Source organism: Pogoniulus pusillus, chromosome 1, assembly GCF_015220805.1.
Source record: "Pogoniulus pusillus isolate bPogPus1 chromosome 1, bPogPus1.pri, whole genome shotgun sequence".
NCBI classification, from domain to species: Eukaryota; Metazoa; Chordata; class Aves; order Piciformes; family Lybiidae; genus Pogoniulus; species Pogoniulus pusillus.
The window spans coordinates 27,418,777-27,437,898 of NC_087264.1; the positions used below are offsets into that span (position 1 = coordinate 27,418,777).

The following is a 19,122-nucleotide window of genomic DNA, read 5'->3' on the forward strand; positions in this document are numbered from 1 at the left end:
TGTGTGATTGATGCTGTGCATTGGGTGGATCTGCAGCTGGGAAATGCAGACTGCTGCAGAGAGTGCAGGTGTGGACTGAGACCTGGGACTGTTTTTGATCCCTTGCTCTGGTGCTAGCTATTCTTCATTACTTCCTTTGTGTTGCTACATTGATGGTGTCACACAAACCCATGTGCCGGAGAAAGGGATGGCTACAGAGGCTGTAGTATGAAGGATGGGTATAGAAGACACGACCTGTTTTCTGATTATCCTTAATCCAGTCTAAGCCTAGTTTGCTAACTGACCTGGTGTTCTTCTACATCACACATAGGGGTCTTGTTATGGCAGGGTGGTTAAGATTTTGGGCTGTTGATCCAGCAGTAAGCTAATTTATCAGAACAGAAAAAAAATCATGTCGAGTCTTTCTGTAGTCTTCAAGACTTCAACTTCCACTGCAAAGGATGCCCTAGGAATGTACAGTGAGGAGCTGGCAGGGAGAGAAGGACCACCCTTTCACCAGCAGCCCATGGTCAGATCAGATTAAGCCTAAATGGGAAACTGCACCCTGAAGGTCAGCAGATATTATTCCTGGTCATTGCACAGCCCAAGTCCCCATTGTTCAGGTCTATTCTGCCTTGCTGTAACCCTGCTGGTACTAACACACTTAATTCTGAGACATTTCTCCAGGTCTTGAAGAGAAGTAGAGGTTCACTGATTTCAAAGCACGTTGTCCTTCCAGGGTCTGAACTTCAGCTGCAAATGGACCCAGTAGAATTAAGCCAGCCAGAAGAAGCAAGCACTCTGAAAATCACCTCTCAGTAGATAAAAAGATAAGTTTGACAGAAGGAAAGCTTGTGAGCATTGATAAGGAAACAAGACCTCCAGGGTGATATCAATCAGGAGTACCCTTCCAGAGATTCCAAAAAGCACCTGCTTCTACACTTAGTGCTACTCTGGTCATGATGCACTGGCAACCCTCTACTTAAGAGTGAAAAAGTGAACCATCAGGATGAACTGAGAAGCCATCCTGTCTGTCCTCAGTTCTGGCTGACAGCACAGGTAAGGATATATCCTCATTCTGTGTGTTCCATGTCTCTCTGATCAGTATTCCCAACAATAAAGGCCTGAAGAGGAATTTCAGGAAGAAAGCAGTCAGACAATGGAGAAGGGGTTAGGGTCCCCACTGATTGACCAGTACCAAGGTGTTTGCTGGTGGAAGGGAGGTGCTGATAACCTGGGCAGCTATTCAGGCTTCCGCTTGTTTTGCTGCCCTACTTAATCCTGGCAGTGGCCGAGGCCAGCAATGCTTCACTTAGATTAATGAGCCAAACTAAAACAAACCCGCAGGCTTCAAGTACATGCTCTCCTCTTTAACACTATGAGCTCCACTACCAAGAGCAGCAGAGTTCAGATACAGCTCCCCAGCAGGGAACCCTGTTCTCCTCTTTTGTTTCTTCCTGCAGTGACAAAGTGCTGGTGAGAGGCTGTGACCCCTAGTGATGGGAGCCTGTGTCTCCTCTTGCCTCGGGCAGGGAAGGGACTGTGTACATTCAAGGTTTTGCCTGCTGCTACCACCACAGTCTCTGTTCCCAGCCAAGGGCTCCTGGGAAATGCATAGCAACTCAGTTGGCTTCAGGGAGCTGGAAGCACCCACAGAATCACAGAATCAGAGAAACATCCAAGTTGGAAAAGCCCCTCAGGATCACCAAGTCCAACCTATAACTCTACTCTATAAGGTTCACCTTAAACCATATCCCTAAGCACCACATCCAAACGACCCTTACACACATCCAGGGTGGTGACTCAACAACCTCCCTGGGCAGCTCATTCCAGTGCCTGACCACTCTCTCCATGAAAAACTTTTTCCTAATATCTATTCTAAACCCACCCACTGTCAGCTTGAGGCCATTCCCCTTTGTTCTGTCTCCAACTCTCTCAGCTGAGAAGAGACCAGCACTAGTCTCATCACAATGTCCTTTCAGCTAGACAGCAATGAGGTCTTCCCTCATCCTCCTCTTCTCCAAACTAACCAGCCCCAGATCCCTCAGCTGCTCCTCCTAAGATTTATTCTCTAGGCCCTTCACCAGCTTCATTGCTCTCCTCTGGACCTACTCTAGCACCTCTAAAATCCAGGGCAGAAAAACACTGTCTTGACCTTAAAGATCTATCTACCATGAGGTGAAAACCTATATTTTGGCTTTTCATTTTAAAGAAGCCATTACTGTTCATTCGTTATTGCAAAGGATGCTCTCTGTGTTTGGTCTGTGGTGTATTAAGGGGATCAAATTTTCCCTGCCTGTGTCCCTCAGAGATTCTGCTCAGATATTTTAGGAAATCCCAGCATTGAAGACTTGTGAAACAGAAAGCTGAGTTGCAACAGAAGAAAGAAGGGATGTGGTAAAAACTGTGAGTAAACAAAAAGCCATTTTTGAGAGATACTAAAAAAAAAAATTCATCTCAAGGAGGAAAGGGGGGAAAGGGAAGGAAAAGGAACTTCCCTCCTGCCAAGTATGTGCACCAACCCCCTACTCTTTGGAAAACGTAACTTTTCATCAAATCAAAACAAAAGGCTCATGGCTGAACTAAGATGAAGACTTCTACTTCTGAGATAGGACTCTGAAAAATACTGGTAGACACAACTGGTCTTCCTGCCAACAGAGGTGAAGAGAGACTTCCTGAAGCACAGGAGCCAGCTAAACAGGTGGAGAGCACAGGAAAGGCAAGTCCAATAGCTGGAGAGGCATAGTAGTTTTGAGTACAAAAAGGAATATTCTTATTGTCAAGAAAAATGTCTGCACTGAAGGGATTGTCAAGCACTGGAACAGGCTGCCCAGGGAAGTGGTTGAGTCACCATCCCTGGAAGTATTTAAAAGAGATGTAGAAAGTGGTGCTGAAGGACATGGTTTAGTGGTAGACCAGGCAGTGTTGGGCTGGACTCAGTGATCTTTTCCAAGCTAAACTATTCATGATTCTGTGGTCCCAGGTTGGCAGGATTGCTGTGATGCTGCAGAAAGTATTTCTCCTGCTCAAAAGCACATGTGATGGGAGCACAACTCCTTTCTCCTCTAAATAGGTCATTAGCTATGGTAAAGCACTGGCAGGCTCTCTGTAACAAAAATCTTCTTACCTAAAGCTAGGGAGCCAAATCTAAGAGAACAGAAAGCAGCTTCTTCATGCTGAGTGTTCCACCTACCCTCAGGCTGGGAATTCTTGTATGAGATTTGTGAGAAGGCTCTGACCACCAGCTCCACGTTGAAAAGGACACTTGCCTGCCACTGTGTTACCTTTGTGTGGTCTATGTGATGCCAACAGATGTGTCTCATCGAGAAGCCTGTGGGGACAGAACACTGGCTCCTTTGCTGCCTTGCAGCTACCTGATGAGGCTGCCAAGGAGCCAGGTTAGGAAGCTGGAGGGAAGAGAAGTAACCCAGATTCTTCACAAACTAGGCGCAGGAAGACATTTGTAGCAGGATCCTAAGCAGTGCTGCTGTGGAGCCCAGTTCAACCTGTAGTGCCAGGTAGGACTGTGGAAGCAGCAGATAGACATGTGACAAGTCCTGCAGACAGCTTGGCAGAAGAATCATGTAAACTACTGGGATGGGACATTTCTGTTTGCTCCCCAACCCAGGCTGGTGCACACACCCCTAGAGCTTGAGCTTATCCCTTTTGGATCCATGTGGTCTATATTGGCTGCAGCTTGCAGGTTCAACACACCCAGTCCAAAGAGAGTCACTGAGAAAGACTAAAAAACTGGGAGAGCATCACAACTTGACCTCACAGCACTGCAAGGGAAAACCCAGGAGTCCTGCAAGGAGCAAGTAAAGAAGAAATCCTCTGAAATCTCGTGAGTTCTCTCCTCCCTCGTACATTCTTTTCCTGCAGGCTTCTCCAAAACTGTGAAAATCTGTGAGACTGCCTTCTGTAGTAGTGTAGTAAAGGAAACTTGGGGGAATTTCCCCTGTCATGCTGAAACTCAGGGACCATTTAGTAAGTTATGTTTTGGCAGATGTGACTCTAAGCAAAGAGCTCCTTCTCTTTGCAGTTGAGCACCAACTCACTGCAATTCCACCACAGCCAGGAGTTGCTAGAAAAAAATAAAAAGGAAATGGTATTCAGGCCAAACCTTTCCTAGAAACAGATCATTGAACTGCATCTCTTATTCACAGTGGTGTAACCCAGAATGTATTGCAGATAGCGTGAGGAGATGACATGGAGGAAGATCAGAGCATAGCTATAACTAAAGATCAGAGCCTGTCTATAACTAACACCAGAAGCCGCATTTACGTCAGCCAGAAAGGAATATCTTTGTCTGGATATTGTGTTCAGAGTGTTCTGTAGCTTTTAGGGTTTATTTTCCTTTTCCTAACCATAAAAAATATAAAATGAGATCAACAGAAAGATAAGAGGCAAGTAATGCAGTGCCCTGGCTGGGCTGAGGGGGTTGGCACTGAAAAACTGCCAGCTCTGAAACTCATTCCTCTTCCTCCTTCATGGCAGAGGATCTTTAGGGCAGCAGCGTAAGGCAGTGCTGAGGCCCAGTAGCACTCCTGCCCCTGAGACACTACCCAGAGAAGTCCTTTCCCTCGACCCCAGCTGTTATATGAACATTGTTTTGCTCTTGAACGCTGCCAAGAGTCTCTGAAACAGCCCATCTGAAGGCGGTTGAGCTAAACCCAAGCCAGAAAGGTTTGCCATCATAGGGAAGGGACCACTTTATCACTGCTGTGGAGCCTCTGTTGCAGCTTTTGCTGCCTGAAGCAAAAGGGTTCTGCAGTGAACCCTAGTCTGAATTGACAGGAAGTTGGGCACAGGACACCATGGATGCAGCTGCATCCAGCTCAGGAGCTGTCAGGCAAAATGTGAAGTTGAGAGTCCACAACATCTGCTAGTGTAGGGCCACGTGGATGTACTCAGAGGCTGGAAGACACTAGCCCTGAGCTACAGCACAGGGCAGCGGCCAACACCTCCCAGGGAAAGCACTGCAGAGCAGCACATTGTTACACCCCTAAACCAAGATGTGATGGCTGCCTTGATCTACCATAGTGAAGAAACAGCTTCCAGGAAAGCCAAAGACTAGAGAAAGAGACACTTAAACCAGGCTATCTACTCACAAGAATCTGACTCCTTCAGTTCTATAGAAGACACAGCTGTGTTATTTTACTACCATAGTTAGGAGATTATTTACATGTGCAGAACACAAATTTTAACTCACATTTCAGGCATCTGTGTTTACTCTGCTGGAAGCAGGTCAAGCTAGGAAGCATTCTAGTTCATGCTGACATGTACAGAAAGCTATTCCCTGCTTCTGCTGAGGGCCTCTGAAAAGAAAATGCAGCAGTTTGGAAATAACACTTGAAATGACAACTCTGTCTTGTTTCTTCATGTCAGAGCACGGGAGGAACGCAGAGAAAGGTAAGTTGTATTGGCATGTAGAATTTGGTTAGTCTGGAAATAAGTGGTGATGAATGAAGGCACTGCACAAAGGCACTGCAGTGTGTCCTCCACAGAAAAATTATAGGCTCTACATGTTCAAGCAACTTCTGTTGCCCTTGTTCTTGGGGTCAGAGGCAGTGCAAAGGAGAGAGTCCTCTTCAGTGAAAGGTGGTATATCTGTGTCCATATCCATCCCAAGACAGAAACTCCTTGAGTCTAAAAATCAACTCCTGTGTGGGTGACAGTTGACCTCCACCTTCATCATAAGTGAGGAAGGGGTAGGTGGTGCCATGGCACCATCCTGCACAGCCCCAGGGTGGAGACAATGCAAATATACAACCAGAGCAGACCAGAATGGGAAATCAGGGCAAAGTGAGTGCAGAACTCAGCCAGAGCTTCATGAGATGCTGGTACTAACATCTACAGTAAAACTCCTTTCTGTATCTAGATACCCTCAACTCTCTGTGCCAAAGACAGACAGCACTCTGGAGACAGACATCTGTGTCAGCCATCACAAACCCTGTGACTACAAGGTAAGAAGACTTCTGGCACCCAATGGTGCATACTCCAAAGCATACTCCAAACAAATTGCCCATTTCTGGGGTGCTTTCCTCTGAGTATCTTGTGGTTGAGCAGTTCTTGCATTACGTGGGCAGGGCTGGATCCCTCTGCCAGGATCTTCTGGGAGATGCTAGTGCTCAGTGAATGACCATCACACTCTTCCCAGTGGGCTCAGCATGCTGCCTGCAGAACCAGACGTGGTCAGGACAAGAAGCCTCAGAAACCTTCCTAAGAAGTCTTGTTTCCAGGCTACATCTCCCTGAACTCCTTCCACTGAATTAATTAAATGCTGATTTACAGGAAAGGTATTTGTTTACGTGTTATTGTTGTCAGCAATCAGCCAGGATGACAAAAGGTCTCTGCAGCAGCTCAGTCATGCAAATGGTTTCAGGGACTCAAAGATAATGGCAGCACAAAGAGGTGTTCCCATGGCTGAGGTGCCTGTATCAGCTGACATGGAATGACAGCAATACATCCGCCTCAGCAGAACTCCTCCACTCTGCAGATAAGCTCTCTTGCCAGCCTTTCACAGCTCCACATCTACTACACTGTGCTGTGCTTTTCTCTGGGAAAAATAGCCATTAAGAATGATGCTCTTCACCCCATGTGAACTCCTGTGTTTCAGAAGTTTCTGAGGTCCCCAACAGAAATCAGAATCGTAGAATCATAGAATTGTTTCAGTTGGGAAAGACCTCTAAGATCATCGCATCAAACCATCACCCTAACACCACCATGGCCATTAAACCACATCCCAAAGTGCCATGCCCACATGCTTCTTCAACACCTCTGCCACCTCCCTGGGCAGCCTGTTTCAATGCCTCTTCCAATTTTCAGTAAATCTTCCTAATACTGAATCTAAATCTCCCGTGGCACAATTTCAAGCCACTCCCTCTGGTCCTGTCACGTCATACTAGAGAGAACAGACCAACCTCCACCTCACTACAATCTCCTTTTATGTAGTTGTAGAGAGCAATGAGGTCTTCCCTCATTAGGACTGCCCTACCCCCTGCTGCCTGCGATTCACACACCTCTGTCCCCAGTGCACCCTGACGAGGATGTGCATCCATCTGTCTGTGCTGACAGTCATGAATTCCCAGGTGGGCCCAAAGAGACCAGGAATGTCTCACTAACAGCACTCTTGTGAAATATTCCCTGAGGGGCTAACCCTGGGAAGCCAGTGCATGGAAGCTTTCCTGGATCCTAACCCTTGGTCAGGACTGCGGTTACACAGATTGCCCCAGCTGTGACATTTATGGATGAGCAACCTGCCATCTCCTTTCCACCATGCTGGAACTGCAAGAGGTGCTCCCTCCCCTACATCCCATCCTTTCTGGGCTAAGGGCTCATGAGTGCAACAGCTTAGCTGCTGTTAGCATGGCTTAGTGTGACAGCACTGACCAAAGAAAATGTGGTTCAGACACCAATTTGACCAGAGCACCCAAGGAAAGAAACGGGATGGGGTTTGTTAGACAGAAGAAGACACTGCTGAGGTTATTGCACAGTAACACTCTTCTCTACAGCCAAAGTAATCCCTTCCCACACAGTCTCAGAAGACAACATTACCCTAATGTTATAGGGCATCTGAGTGATGCACATCAGTTTAATACATCTGTTTTAGTGATTTGCTGAGCTTGTTTAATCATGTAGACCAAATGTAAAGTGAGTGTGTAGTACCCACTGTAAATGCTCCTCAGCCTTAAAAACAGTGCTAAGAAGGATGAAGATTCTGTGGTGGAGCAGCAGTGTCTCTGGTGCAGGTAACCATGTGGGCAAGCTGCTGTGAGGGACACGAGCAATTTCCCACCCCAATTCAGGCACAGTCTGTCCCACTCCCACACTAGAGCCTGATCCTGCATCCATTGTTACCATCAGCTTGTCCACTTGCTTGGTGGGGGAGAACCAGTTTGGTTCGGCTGAAAATTTCACTCTGTCCCTGGAAGCAGCATCTCTGTTGCTAGTAAAATCAAACAACTGTAGTAAAATTCATGAGGGTCTCAAGAAAAATATGATGGGTAGATGGTAGATCCAGTTCAAGATATCCCTGCTCACTGCAGGGTGGGTGAGACTAGATGACCTTTAAAGGTCCCTTCCAACCTAAAGTATTCTGTGTTTCTATGGATCATCTACTGATGTCCCATAAAGTTTGACAGCCTACAGTCTGTAGAGTGTGACCATGCTTCACTGGATCCTGTGGCTGCCAGACTCCACATTAAAGAAATAGACTCCTCTGATAGACACCAGCCTTCCTGGGGGCAGCCTTTATCTGCTGTCTGCTGTCCTCACAGGCTGCCTCCAAAAGACAGTTTACTCTGCCAGGCTCCTGCTGCCTGTCCTCAGTCTCAGCCTGTGGTCCAGCACTGCCGTTTGAATATGTGATACCCCACTGGGACCCTCCTCCAGCAGGCACAAAGCTGGCAGCACTCCGCTGGGAAGCCTCCCTCCAGGGCTCTTAGGAGAGTGCTTTCCCAAGCTGCAAACCAGCACACTCGCAGCAGTCTGGATCTGGCAGCCTTTAAATGTCCCAAGAAGCAAATCATATGCAGAAAAGAACCTGCAGAACTGCTGGAGGGGACCATCCTTTTGGAGGTTGAATCATCATTTTCTCACTAGGTGCCTAGTTCCTTTCCTTGTGATCTTCATCAATATTTCTAGAGGGGGAAAATGCAACTGTTCTCTACCCTCTGCTTGGAGAACTCTGACGACATAAGGAGGGAACAGGAACAGCAAAGTTTTGGGGCATGCCTTCTCCAAACTCTTTTCCATATAGGGCTTTGTTCTTCCTTACTAAGTTGTATGTGCTCCCCCTCAGAGAAGGTAAAACTGTTAAATATCACAGTCCTGACAACATACCTATAGGGACCATAACAGCAAGAAGATGACAAAGCTGGTTTAGCTGCCCAAGTCAGGATGGATGCAGCTCCAGGCAAGGCTGGAAAGCAGGCTCAGCAGCTCTTTGGACAGGTTTAGATTATGTGGACAGGAATCTCTATTAGCATCCAGTGATGATGTTAGTAGCTAATTGGACCAGTAGCAGTTGTGCTAATAGTACATCACAGCACAACTCCCTTGACTTTCCAGTAGATGCATTCCTCCATCTCTTCAGCTGCATTACTTCATCCTGATAAAGGAAAACTTTGCTTTCCTTGCTCAGTGTCTGAATCACTGGAGACCAGACTTAAATTATTTCATCCCAAAGGATGTCACCTCTAGGACACCAGAAAGTTTTGTATCAGTTTTAAGTGCCAATGGGTCAAACTGCAAATAAGTAGTTCCACATGGTGTCAGAAAGATGTTTCTCTCTTCTGCATCTGGCTAGCCCATTAGCTCTGTAGCATTCTCCAGGCATGAAAGTGTTTGCACCATTCAAGTGAAATTAATCTGTTTCTGGTGTGCCCATTTAAGCCAATCAGTCCCCTCTGCAATGCAATGCCCAGGATGCAGGGTAAAAAGAATTGTTCTCCTCAGCCAGTACAAAACTCAGCTCCAGTAGATAACTTTGCTTTATCTCTGAATGCCCTGTCCATCCTACCCATTTTTGGAAAGCCACAAACAGGAACATACAAGACGTGGGAACAGAATATTGCAGTGAACAACAAAAGCTGGAGTGCAGGTCGGAGGAACATCTCTCCTTTGTCCCATCACCTAATTGGAAAATAATGCCAGCAAACGATTGAGTCATGGCTACTATGTAAACTTGGGTTGCACTAAAAGGACTTGACGATTTCTCTGTGGCTCTCTACAGCCAGAAAGCTAAAATTTGTAAGCCAAGTTCAAGAGGGTAACAGCTTCAGTGCCTAGCTTTCTCCAAATCCCTTCTTACTTCTCAGCAAAAAAATATCAACAGTTTTGTCTAAAGAAGACCCTGAAGAGCACCAGCAAAAGCACTGTGGAGAAGGGGTCCATGACTTCTGATAAGATGCTGCAAGGAGCCCCAGGAAAGTTCCCATCTTTGCCAACACAGCAGCTGCACCAGCTTCCAGTCTCCCACAAGCATCTCTGGAGTGCAGTGGCACAGCAAGGGTCCAGAGCATGTACAGGCCATCCAGAGATAAGAAGGTTGGCATTTGCCCCAAACCTAGACATGTAAAGTAAGAGGAGAGGCTGAGGGAGCTGGGGTTGTTTAGCCTAAAGAAGAAGAGGCTCAGGGGTGACCTCACTGCTGTCTACAACTACCTGAAGGGAGGCTGGAGCCAGGTGGGGATTGATCTCTTCTCCCAGGCAACCAGCAATAGAACAAGGAGACACAGTCTCAAGCTGTGCCAGGGGAAGTATAGGCTGGATGTTAGGAGGAAGTTCTTCCCAGAGAGGCTGATTTGCCATTGGAATGGGCTGCCCAGGGAGGTGGTGGAGTCACCATCCCTGGAGGTGTTTGGGAAAAGACTGGATGAGGCACTTAGTGCCATGGTCTAGTTGATTGGATAGGGCTGGGGGATAGGTTGGACTGGATGATCTTGGAGGTCTCTTCCAGCCTGATTGATTCTATGAAATTCTATGAAATTCTAAATTCAAGAGGGACCTTTGGATGTAGAAGCAATGGCCTGTGGGGCTTTTTCAGCTGGGATCCTGTAAATCTGTAGTCACCACTCATTGCATCTCAGATACATGCTGGAAGAGGCTATTCCTCCTGTTGCCAGGCCTTCCAAAACTGTCTGATTCCAGCTTTCCTCTTCCACAGTGCGCTTCCCCTCCAACCCTCACATTCATGTGATCTCCAGCCAGCAGCTGGCAACGAAGATTCCTGAGATGCCTCTAACAATAAGCTGATCTACAGACATCTAAAATACTGATATCATACAATGCATCTAACAAACTATAAACAGATGTCTGGAGAAGGGAAACAGAAAGGATGCTGCGCTCTGACTATGTTTCCTTGCCAGCTCCTGGGTTCCTTAAAATGCTCCAATTGCTCTTCCAAGCTTAATTCAGCAGCATGGTATTAGGTAAAGAGCTAAAAAGCAACTGTTCACAATCCTCCACACAAGGTTACTCCTCTGCACTTGCAAACTTCAGCAGAAATCAAGCCGGAGAAAACGTTTCCAACAATCTGCACCCAACCTTTGCCCTGGCTTTACAACACAGTGTACTCACCTGGTGTGATGGTTTGGGTGTTACCTGCCCTCCCACATTTTGCAAAATCACCCAGACTAGACTCAGCAGCTCTGGAAATTTGAATGAAGCTTATATTTACAGCTAGCACAACATGTAAGCAGCTATTTACTATATATACAGTTATATAGAGAAATGTACAAGGTAAAAGGTAATTCATAAACACAACTCCCCTCCCAGAAACCTGAGTCCCCAGGAGAGGCTCTTAACCACCCTTCCCCCTTCTTCCCGCCCCTCTACCTTACTCAAGACACTGCCTTACACCCAAGGAAGATTGGAGGGAGGGCCAGGAGGGTTAGGAAGCAGATGCATTAGTCACACAGACGGCAGGTTAGGTTAGAGAGAGAGAATTGCAGCCCACAAAGCCCAGAGAGCGACTCTGTTATCTATATTTATGTTCTCGTTCTTATACATCTGAGCAAGCCTATGAGTGAAGTAGACATCATCACTGTTTCCTTTCACAGCCTGTAATCTAGTTCTCTCCAAAACATTCTAGCTAGGCTCAAACTACCACACCTGGCTGTCAGCTCCCTTTCAAAACAAGGTGTAAAATCACCCTACTGCTTCTTTAGCAAAGATACCAGAAGGTATCACTTGACCCTTGTTGTTTCATATGGCTTGCAAATATCTTACAGCAGCTCCTAACTTTCAGGGTTATCTGTTTTTAAGCAGACACTACAACTAAACTGAAATCTCCTGTGGAAAACAGTTGCCAGGTTGTCAGTAGGAGAGGAATAACTTCTACAGAAAGTTCTTCCTTTTGCTTTTGATGCTACAGAACATAGACAATGGTGCGACAATAACTTGCATGCAGCTACGAGAAATCAAGTGATAACCTCCTACTCATCTACAGCACAGAAGAGCAGCCTCCCCTGCTCTGCTGGGGCTGCCAGGCCCAGAAGTCTAAAAGCATGGACCTCCAGCTCCTCTGAGCACATCCTGACATCATGACTAAAACATGGCTTTCATCACTGTGTCCTTCTCAGGTCTGAGTCCAGTCCTATGTAAACTGATCAATTTTAGTGCTCCAGTAAATCTGCATTGTACATGCTGTGATCTGGCTTGTCCCTATGAGGTTGTTTTCCACTCTTCCCACACTGACTGAGGTTCCTGTCCAAAGAATCTGCCTCCATCTCCTGTGCTTCTCCTGGAAATAAGTCTGACCCAAATGAGTTATTTGCCAAGTATCTGTTTGAGATAGACCAGATTTCTTCTCTCACTTGAGGCAATTCCTCTTTTCGGAAGTGTGGTGTCTTAGAAATGCCCTGTCACTCAGGCAGCTTCAAGGCAGCTTGTCACTGTGACCCTGGCAGCTCCCTCAGCTACACTACCCTTTGAAGAGCTTCTCTGTTCCTCACTTTGCATCCTTCCCAACCACACCATATGCAGAACCTCCTCTTCCAGCCTCACATCTGAGATTCTGGTGCAATGATGAGTGTCTGTAGATGTTCCTCCCCATTTGTCTCTGCACTCTCTTGTTTTGTTCTCAGTCCAACAGTCTCCTCCAAACTCATGGATTTTATCCTGTGGTCCACTACATCCCAAGTTTCATCATTTGTCATTCCTTGAAACTGAGTCATTCCCATTCCTGAATAAGGGAGGAACAAGACTTGTCCTTACACTGAAGGGTGGGAATCTGGCCTCATTCAAAACAGAGAACTCTCTGACCCTTTCGGTCTGATCAAAAAGTTGTCCTCCTTTCATTTAGGGCCAAAGCATCATCTGGGAAAGTCATCACTACTAATCAATTATTTAATTTTATCAAAAGGCACCATTCTTTCAGCCTCAGGAGCTTTAGATTCTTTACTTATTCTTACATATCCTAGGTACTATTGGAAAGCCAAGAAGTGCTAATGCTAACATTCCAGTGCTGGGCCTTTTTTGGATGATAGACTAGTCCAAGACAAAAACTGCCAGTGACTGATTTCCTATCTAAAAGGTGAATCATTGTATTCAGTTGCAGACGAAAGGAGGAGAGCCCCAGGCACAAAATCTTGAGAAACACATTTCATCATGTCCTCTCCAGAGCCCAGCTGAGTTACATGGGAAGTGGTTTCTCTGGGAGGAACTCTTCCCACTCAGCCATCCAGGACTAATGGGAGCAGTACCACCTGTCCAGGCAGCCAGCTGGAAGCTCAGGTTTCAATGTGGTTCCTCCAAGCAACATTGTGCACCCAGAAAGAGCAAAGTCTGAAAACTTGAGGACTGTGGCTTAAAAATGAAGAGGTAGATTTAGGAAAGAGACCCAGAAGATCATGCTGGAACCCCCGTGCAGGGCAAATCTGGATGCTTTTCTGCACTTTCACATCCTCCCAGGTACAACCCTTCACTTCTAAATTTCCCTGTCTATATACATGGACATCTTTTCTTTTCTTTTCTCTTCTCTTTTCTCTTCTTTTCTTTTCTTTTCTTTTCTTTTCTTTTCTTTTCTTTTCTTTTCTTTTCTTTTCTTTTCTTTTCTTTTCTTTTCTTTTCTTTTCTTTTCTTTTCTTTTCTTTTCTTTTCTTTTCTTTTCTTTTCTTTTCTTTTTTCTTTTCCTTTCCTTTCCTTTCCTTTCCTTTCCTTTCCTTTCCTTTCCTTTCCTTTCCTTTCCTTTCCTTTCCTTTCCTTTCCTTTCCTTTCCTTTCCTTTCCTTTCCTTTCCTTTCCTTTCCTTTCCTTTCCTTTCCTTTCCTTTCCTTTCCTTTCCTTTCCTTTCTTTTCTTTTCCCTTCTTTTCTCTTCTCTTTTCTTTTCTCTTCTTTTCTTTTCTTTTCTTTTCTTTTCTTTTCTTTTCTTTTCTTTTCTTTTCTTTTCTTTTCTTTTCTTTTCTTTTCTTTTCTTTTCTTTTCTTTTCTTTTCTTTTCTTTTCTTCTCTTCTCTTCTCTTCTCTTCTCTTCTCTTCTCTTCTCTTCTCTTTTCTTTTCTTTTCTTTTCTTTTCTTTTTTCTTTTTGCTTCTAACACGTTGGATTCTAGGTCATGACAATCCTAAGATGTTTGGCACACATATTGCCAGAAGCCCAGCAGATTGAAACCATCATCTCTGATCATTTGCCATTTCTGAAAGTGAAACTGGCACAAAGGTAATGTGTCAGTAGCTTTAGGCACAGTTCAAATGAGTGTTCCTCCTTGCCACATGCAGCCCAGTTCGTTTTCACAGGGACGTGCTTTCTCTTAACAGCAACTTCTTCCCAAGAGCAAAGACACACAGTCATAGAACAACTGCTTTATCAAATGCAAACAATTTCAGCTCTTGCTCTCCATCTAATCATTAATACAGTGTTTATCCATCCCATGTTGCAAGAGTGTAATATGTTCCAAATGGGAGTTCTTGAGAAAAAAAAAAGAAAAAGCCTTCATTGCAAACCCTTCCCCCTCCTCACAGAGAATACTTTCATTAAGAGCTTCAGGAACTGGAATGTCTTTAAGCAATATCCTATCAACACAATCTAGCTCTGCCTTCCACCCCCTGCCCTGCACTCACATTTTGATTAAAGTTACAGAAATCATGTGTTGCACAATGCAAAGACACTTGACATCTCTCCTTCATGGTATGCACAGAGGAAAGCCCCTCTCTTGCTTCCCCTCTTTCCAGCTTGAGCCTTAGGCATTCCAGTAAATAAATCTGGTATTTGCACTGGAGAGGACATCAAATGTCTTCAAATCATCCACCCTTTTCTTAATTATTTTGTACCAAGAAGGTCAATGAACACTTTTATTTTTTTGTTCTATGGCTTGAGGGGATGATTGTTATTTAATGTTGATTGAGTAATACCACATTTCCTATTCCTGGAATCTTCCCATTCTTGCAGTGCTTCTCTCAGTGTGGGTATGTGCCATGTTTCCTCAAACCCCTATTGGGCAGCCAGGCAGGAGAGACACTGCAGGCTAAAAACCAGCTGATGTCAGTGAAACAGGAACTCTTGAGGTTGAAGCACCTCAGTGACACAGGAACAGGACATAAGACCATGGTTTTGTTTCTTCTGGTAGAAGACTTTATCTGGTTAGACAAAACTGACTGATGGCCATGCTTTTCCATTGCCTCATGGCATGGTGCCAAGTATGTGCTCCAAGCAGAGGGAACGGGACAGAGAAGCTGCTCTGGGTCAGCTTTGCACAAGGCATTCTCTTCGCTAAACCATGAAATGGCCTGAGGGGAGACAAAAATCCTTCATCATTTAATCTACAAACTGCTGAAGGATTCATCCCAATACCTTTGTCAGAGAGAGAATAAAACGTAATATAAAGCAGCACAGCAGACCTCATGAGTCACAGCCTCATCCTCTGTAGTTGCAGGCAATGAGTACAGAACCATTTTCAAACACACATAAATCATCTCCTTTTGCTTGAAAGGGAGATAGGAATTACTACAATGTTACTCTTTCAAAAAAAGGGGGGGAAATAAAAGATTAATGACTCTTTTTGTATTGCAAAGAGAAATGTAATCTATGAATAACACTGCAGTTCCCCAGATTGCTCAAACGGAGTGGATTGTTATGCTTATTCTTAAAAACATAACCTTTATTCCAGGCTTAGATTCTTGAGCCTCCACTCAGCAGAGCCTATTAGGCTCCTGGTGGAGCCCGATTTCCCCTTCTGCACACCACAAGGACAGTACAGGCCTTTTCCTGTCAAATTGTCACGTTAGATCATCATACCCAGAAGTCAATCTATAATCATTGCCATGTCTTTCCCACATTACCATTTTACCAGATTACTAGACCTAAAGAGATTCACAGCAAGTCATGATCTTTCTCTTGCAGATGCTGCAAACTTGGGTTCACCACAGAATCGCAGAACCACAGAGCGGTAGGGTTTGGAAGTGACCTCTGGAGATCATCTGCTCCAACCTCCCTCTGATAAAGCAGGTTTACCTAGATCAGATTGCTCAGAAATGTGTCCAGGAGACTTCATTACCTTCTCCAGGCAGTCTGTTGCAGTGCACCACCAGCCTCAAAGTAAGGAAGCTTTTCCTTATGTTTGGTTGGAATTTCCTGTGCCCATTTCCTTTTCACAATCATTGGGCACTACTGAAAAGAGTCTGGCCTCATCCTCTTGTCATCTCCCCTTTAGATATTAATGAACATTGATAAGGTCCCCTCTTAGTCTTCTCCAGACTAAACAGCTCCAAGTGTCTCAGCCTGTCCTCATAAGAGAAATGTTTGTCCCCTCAGCATCTTTGTAGCACTCACAGCACTCCTTATGTGGCCTGACTAGGGTACAGTAGAGGGGAAGGAGAACCTCCTTTGACCTACTGGTCACACTCTTCTTAATACAGCCCAGGATACCACTGGCCTTCCTGGCCACCAGAGCACACTGCTGGCTCATTGTTAATTTGTTGTCCATCAGAGCTTCCAGGTCCCTCTCCACAGAGCTGCTTTCCAGCAGCTCAGTTCCTAACCTGTACTGGTGCTGGGGGTTGTTCCTCACCAAGTGCAGGACTCTCACTTGCCCTTGTTGAACTTTATGAGGTTCCCCTCCACCCAACTCTCCAGCATTTCTATCTCTTGCTGAATGGCCATGCAGCCTTTTGGTGTGTCAGCCAGTCCTCCTAAGAGGAGTGGACCCCATACAGACCCCTGGGCAACACTGATAGCTACAGGCCTCCAACTGGACTCTGTGCAACGCTGAGCTCTGTCATTCAGACAGCTCTCAATCCACCTCACTCCACTCATCAACCCATCTTGCTATCGTCAACAGCCAGTTCAGAGGAAGAAAGAACTTCCTAGTGCTGGCATCTATGTCTGACAGCCAGTGGTTGATGCTGATGGCCATGAAATCATGGTGCTAAGCAGGAATATGTTGTCAGTTAAAAGCAGGTCCAAGAGCAGTGAAAAGATCAGATTCACTCTGCATCCACGCTGCAAATACACCATCTTGGGACAAAAGGTCTGGGAGGAGTGCTCTGGTTCTGAGTCCACCAGGAGATACTCCAGCTCACTCTTCACTCAGAGGAAATCATTGACCCCATATGGTCAGCACACCATGCCTTGTCCTGTTCCTATACCTCCTCTCCACCTTTCACTGAAGTTCCAATGCCAGTGACCCTCTGCCCACAGGTTTCCAGTCATCCTCATACTCTCCAGTGCAGCCCACTTGGGGACCTGGAAAAGCCAGAGGGATTTCTGCCAAGGGGCCCAGGAAGGCTGAGAAGCCTGACCCCATGTCTCCATGCTGGCAGACGCGACGGTAGTCCTCTCACTAGATGGAGCTAGTGGATGAATGCTGGCAAGTCTGTCCTCCCTCCTGGAGGTGCCCCGCAGCCAGTACCACAAGGAGAAGATGTGATCCCATGCAGAGCCCCTGGCTCCTTACTGCTCCTTGTTGGAAAATGAAAGCTTTTGTTAAGTGTGGAGGAGAGAAGATCTCGATGACTAACATTTTGGCTCATGTAAATTCAGAAGACTATGTGAATGAAGTTTTCACAGAAACTCTGGAGGCAATTGATTCAAATGAAATTGGGGAGGAAATAACACTGCACTAAATCCAGATACCTCTGGTACAGAAGAAGCCAGACAGAGGAAGAACCAAAAGCACTGCCGGAAATGCTGCTGCATGCAAATGTCCCAAAAGCAATGAGGTAAAGCTCTGGAGTAAATTTCCATTATCTTCCAAAAGCAAAGTAAACATTTGGGAGATTGCTCAACAGCAGCTCTGCATGGACAGGGGAAAAGCAGAGGTGCAGTACAAGCATAAACCAACACATCTGGCATGTCCAGAGATTGCACTAAATTCAGCCACATTTAAACCAGTTGTGTATTGTGCACTTTAAGATGGTGCAGGTGAGGGACCCACAGGCCACCTCCATCCCTGTGTCACTGCAGTGTCTTGTGAGTCACTCTGATTAAACACTCCAGTACCATCTGGAGTGCATATCCCATACCTTCCTCACTTAATGATTCATGTCCCACCACCCCTGCTCAGCACCCACAGCCAGATGTCCCTCTCAAGGTTCTTGACCCTCACACCACTGGCCCTACACCCTTCTCTCCACGATGGTACTGCAGTTGCTACTCCAAATCCCTAACCAGCTGGGAGATTTCCATGTTGCCATTCCTATCACTTTGGTAGATCCAAACTTCTGGACCATGAAGAAGTTTCAACCCTTCTGCTTTTGTAGTGCTTTGATGGCTGCTTCTGTTCATCATCTCATAACCTCACCGATGTATCACAGAATCACAGAATCAACCAGGTTGGAAGAGACCTCCAAGATCATCCAGTCCAACCTATCACCCAGCCCTGTCCAATCAACTACACCATCCAGTGCCTCATCCAGACTTTTCATTAACCACTTCCCTGAGTAGCCCATTCCAATGGCATGGTCTGCTTTGATAATCAGTGCCTGGTCTCTGTTATTGCATTTGCAGAGTTAAAAATGAGAGTCAATAGACATAACTGAGCAGAAAGCCAGGTGAAAAACCTACAGCATGACTCAGAATCAATAATCAGCTCAGAGAAAACCCACTTCCTACCCAACAAATCTGTTCTGAATGCTTTCTGACTCATTTGTTACTGTAACCTCTGTATGTATTTTTTGGATGATTTATGAGGACACATTAAAACTGGCCAGGGGGCATAAATTGGTTGCCAGTACTAAATGAAGCACCAGCCCTTTGCTGACCACGAAAGCCTGGTGAGTACTTCCAGGACTGTTCTTTGTTGGATATTCAAACATCCTTGCAGATTTGTGAGAGGAGTTGGCATTTTAGCAAGGACATATGATGCACTGGGTGCTAGCCAGACTTCAGTGAAATGCACATCCAGCTTTGATCAGTTTTTAACAGATCGGAGTGTGTGTGTGTGTGTGTGTGTGTGGTTGTTTGCAAGTATATACCTCAGAAAGGCTAGCGGGTGGGTGGCTGTGGGCAGAAGAGTGTCAGCCCTGCTCAACACTGGAGTAGCAGCTTTGTTCTCAAATTTGGCTTCCCACCCTTCATGGCATCACAGGTCTACAAAGGAAAAACAAGTCACCCTTTGATAGACTATCTTGTAAGCAGTGGATTTGGCTAAAGGAGCCAGCAGCTCTTATTAAGGTACATCCTGCAAATAGCTAACTTAGTCATCA

The 19,122-nt window shown here is 45.7% G+C and overlaps 1 long non-coding RNA gene across 1 annotated transcript; it reads left to right on the forward strand.

Moving 5' to 3' along the window:
- The first annotated feature begins 932 nt into the window (after nucleotides 1-932).
- On the forward strand, nucleotides 933-6,244 carry LOC135180680 (uncharacterized). The gene is made up of 3 exons (XR_010304535.1): nucleotides 933-1,038; nucleotides 5,861-5,945; nucleotides 6,069-6,244. It is a non-coding gene; the product is annotated as an uncharacterized LOC135180680 (long non-coding RNA).
- The last annotated feature ends 12,878 nt before the right edge of the window (nucleotides 6,245-19,122 follow it).